Source organism: Poecilia reticulata, linkage group LG6, assembly GCF_000633615.1.
Source record: "Poecilia reticulata strain Guanapo linkage group LG6, Guppy_female_1.0+MT, whole genome shotgun sequence".
In the NCBI taxonomy this organism is placed as follows: domain Eukaryota; kingdom Metazoa; phylum Chordata; class Actinopteri; order Cyprinodontiformes; family Poeciliidae; genus Poecilia; species Poecilia reticulata.
The window spans coordinates 12,685,937-12,690,837 of record NC_024336.1 but is presented as its reverse complement, the minus strand read 5'-3'; positions in this window follow the sequence as shown (position 1 = coordinate 12,690,837).

Genomic DNA, 4,901 nt, shown 5'->3' with positions numbered 1-4,901 from the left:
ACCCGAGTTTCTGGGGGTTTTCCGGACCTGTTAGACAGAGAACTGGGCAGTAGTGAGTCCAAAGAGTTGTGAGGAGTGGGCGGGACTTACTATTGGGTAGTAACAGACACAGGTCTCTAGGTACCTGCTGGGATTCATCACGCCAGTATGAGTAAAGCCATTCTAGTGCCATCATACACTGCAAGACCTCTAGAATGATCAGTATTATGTGATCCAAAAAGGGTACATGACCACATTAACTTACCCAAAGTTGCCACTATGGGATGTGTCCTCTATGATCAGCAGGCAGCAGTTCAACAAAATGCACCCCATTGTGAGTCATGGTGCCAATTTTCTTAATGTTTCCAAGTTCATTCTAAGTAATCCAGTTCAACAGCTGAGCTCATTTTGATCACAACAGTATATGGTTTGTTAAGGTTTGCAGCAAAAACAGTTGAACTACAAGCTACAATTTGAAGCCCCTCTATGCAATGCATTCTGGGAAATGCTGACAGACATTTYAAAGGCCATTTCTGATGTTCAGAATGGCATTTACACACATTTTTGGCAAAATGTCAGAGATGACATTTGAATCTGTGCTGTGATTTCTGTCTTAAAAATTTAGTTTGAATAAAAATCAAATAAAACATGGTTAAAAGAGTAAATGCTAAAAACTAAAGTCCAGTCTTCAGAGCAGCAAATCCTTCATCCAACAGAGGCTCTGAGATGACATTTTAAAAGTGAAGTGTCATTTATTTCCAAAATAGAGTTCAAAAACAAATAAAAATGGAATAAAATCTGGCTAAGTTGAAGTAAGAGGCCGCTGAGGGTTAAAACCCAGCTCTATATTCCTAGCCAGACTGACTAGAGAGAAAAATGAATAGGAGTCTTTAGCTCGGACCACCAAATGTGGTGGGCACATGCAGAGGGGTGGACGGAGCATAGAAAACCAAGTTTGGTAAAAAGAGCATGTATATTTTTGGAGGTGTTTTGAGTGAGCAATTCCTCAAATGAATGGAGGTCAATGGCAGCTGGGTCAAAGGAAGGAGCCACACTGACCAAACTTGGAGAGTATGTGAGGCCCCTTCCACATATTCTCTGTGCTAAGATTGTCCCCCTACCACTTTTAGTTTATTTTGTTTGCTGAAAAAATGTGCAAGTGGGTTTCATCCTATATCCCTAACCCTCCACTAGATGGCAGGATAGGACTGTCATTGAAAATGGAGCTCTCCAAACATATATATATTCAATCATGTTATTGACTGTAAGACCAATCACAGCACATCTATTTGTAGAAGTATTTTTCATTTCCGTTTCCATGTACTTGTATATTATAGCTCCATGTTGTTTTATGATGTTATGCATGGGGCTGCCAGCAGGGGGAGTGCCTTAAAACCCTTTCACTCTCCCCTCCGCCCTCTCTCTCCTCCAGCATGAACATGGCAAGCCTTCCAGGATGCATCTGTCTTTTTCTGTTTGTTTATAATCTTGATTGAGACACAAAATACATATTACAAAAACAGCATAGTGTGACATAATGACCGCCAGTACATCAGCCTAGTATTACATAAATACATTAAAGAGAACATAAAGTGCAAATTTTAATAGCTTTAGTATTGGTGGAATTTCAAATAGTTTTGATATATTGTTTGTCCTCATTGCCAAAAATGGAAAGAAGTAATTTTATATTAGTGTAACGGCATTTATGCATGTGCCATTTGGCTAAGTATATAAGATTAATAATATAAAAAAAAATTTAGCTGTTGGATAGTTAATGAAGCAAAACAATACATGTTCAAAACAAATGGAGACATATGGTTCAATAGAAGCAGAAATCACAATGAAAATACTTTAAAAAAATTTAAAAGGCCAAAATAAATAAAACATTTTCTGTGTTTCCTTAACAAAATAGCAAATAATATCCATGTTGTTAAAACATTGTATAAAAACTTTGGATGGGTAAATTCTGTGAATAATTTTGTAAGACACTTTTACTTTTAGTTATCATATATTTGGTAAAGTCCAAATGCTTTTCCAGTGAAAGTTATCAATAAAGATGTTCCAATAAAATATCACATATGGAGTTGAAATGTTTCTCAGAAATAATTAGCATTTCTTTTTTTGTTTGTTGCTTTTACTGGTTGAGCAGAAACAGATTTGGAAAAATTTCAAGTTTGGTTGGATAAAAATAAAAGTCTTGGATTCTGTCCTATTAAACTTTTAAATAAAATAATTACTCCAGCATGCTGGGAACCAGGGTTTTTTGTTTCTTTGTGGGGGAAGAAGTTTCTGTCTGCCTGCTGCTTCCCTTTTTAAATCCACTAGAGGGTGACTGGAGGCTGCACCTGTGGAGAGTATCCCTGCTGACTCAGCCAGAGCACCTGGGATCTATCAGCTAATAATCCTGGAGTATGAGGAGCTGACTGCCAACACCTTGACGTTCGTCAGCTCACTCCTGCCCACCTGATCCTACCTGTCCGCCCTCCACTGCATGCGGCCTCCTCAGCTCCAACAAATAACCCATTCTATCAAGAACTCACTGGAACCTGAATCACTTCAAGAACGCCCACAAAGAGACCAAACCCTGGAGCCCACAGTATCTCCTCTTTGGTTAAAATCTCCTTCTAAAACAAGAAAGATCTTTCTGATTGTTTCAAAGATTCCATCTTTCTGACGACCTCAAACTCACCATTTTTCTCTCACTACTCTTCAGAAAACAGACGACCCCTGTAGCCCCTCCCAAGGACCAGACTCAGATTATCACATTCTCATCATTTTTGAAATAAACTTTATCTGATTATCTGTTCTCCTGGTGGTTTTCTGTATGTGGGAAAAGAAACTGGAACCCAACATGACATTTACAATATCTTGCAAAAGGAATCTGACCTCTTAATATGTTCCATTTTCTCAGCTCTAATCCATAAACCTCAGTGTGTTTCATTTGGGCAATCTTTATGCAGCAGGAAGCAATGCTAAAGTTGAAAATAGCTGTCAAAGCGAACCAGATTTCACCTGACATAGCAATGTCTCAATCTATTGGACGATAAAAGGAACAGCAAGCAGCTGTTGTTGTGCAACACCTCCTTCCCCTTCTCTCTCACTCTACTTCCCCTTCTCAGAGGAGGGAGATGTGCAGCCAGCACTCCATCGAACGGGTAATTTGAGTTTTCTAAATCTGATGGGATTTTACCCTGATCACAGAAAACGCATGTGCCTACAGCTGAACTGCTGGGGCTAATGCTGGGCAAGTCTTCTCCATTTTCAATCAGTTATTTAACCTTCTTGGGACCACTAAAAAGTAAAGGATAGAAAAATAAAGCTGGATTTAATTCAGTTTAAAACCAGATTTTGGTGTTCTCTTGGAAATAAAGGTTTAATTTATTCTGCATTAATCTGATTTCAATTCCTGATTCATTTTGGAGAATTAAAGGCTAATGGGGGTTCCTCAATAATCCTGTTTAAGACTTCACACTTGATCCTGCAAGAATATGCACAACTCAAGTCTCAATTTAACTTGATTTAATTCTTATTTTTATCTCGGACACACAGCATGGCTTGATCAACCATGACTGGGCTCTCCTTGGGTAGGGTTTCTAGCGACGCTTTCCAGGGCACGGGCCCCTCTCTCGGGGCGAACCCATTCCAGGGCGCCCTGCCCTTCACAAAGAAAACAGAACTCTCCCCAGGGCTCCCGCCAGTGGAGCACCCGTGGTGGCTCCACTGGGCTCACGCTCCAGGCTTCTGTGCTCACTGTGGGATAGACCTCACRGCTCTGGTTGCCGGCAGTGGCCGGTGTCGAGAAAAGTCGAGCTCATCCCACTTCCCCATGCTGGAGATTTTAGTTTAATAGTAATAATAAATAAAATTAACTTAAAATTTATTACACAGGTGACATCAAGACCCAACAGTAGTCAGACGGTAATAAAATGAATCTGGTTGTGTGTGTTGTTATTGTGTCCTGCAAACTGCTTTAATTCTACTTTTTTCTATTTAATCATAAAAAATCATAGTCAGGCAGAAAGAGAGTCATGAAACAGGAAGAGCTGGTTTCCTGAAGAAAGAGGAAGTTTCCAGCCTGCATCAGTATAAAAATAGTTCAGACCATTCMTTATTTTAAAGCATTAAAGGTTTAAAGAATAAAATCTAAACATGTTTTAACCAGTGGTTGATGTTGGTTTGATTATAAGAATATTTACACTTACACTTATGGAAGTACTTAAAGGTGAAACAAGTAACTGTAACATGGTATCGGATAATTAGAATAATGGGTATTCTTGGTTTCTTGTCAGAAATGTCTGAAATAACTCACATTATGATTATAATAAGAGTAACTAATAAGTTATGGTTATTGTAACATTATAAATGAATGTTAAATCAGAGAAACTAAAAGGTTATAAATGTGATTTTGACATTGAACTTGAAAAAGTGTAAAATGTAACTGTAATTAAAGGTCACTGATGTTGTGTTGGAGGTAGATGGTAGGTGAAAGGTCAGGGGAGAAGAGGAACTGAWAGGAGAGCGGAGGTGACCAAGGCCTTATTGCTAAACTTCAACTTTCCTAAGAAAAGGTTGGGCAAGCAACAGGACTATTGAGCAACTCGGGGATCATTGGAACAGAGATCAGGTCATGTGGTCTCCAAGGTGATGGATATGAGATAATCTGTCCAAGCAGTCAGCCAATGAAACRGGCAYAGCAACAAAGCTAGCCAATGTAAACACACCAAAAGGTGGATAAACCCTTTATAAGGTGGGTGCAAAAGAGGAATCTTTGGTTGGATCCTTCAGGCAGCTTGGAGCCAAGATSGAGATGGACAAAGAACTCTGCAGCTGAAGAAGAGCCGGGGCCACAGAGCCGAAGACTGTTCTGCACATGGGGACCAACCCGTTAGCCCCGCAACATGTGGCTTCAAATCGCACTTCTC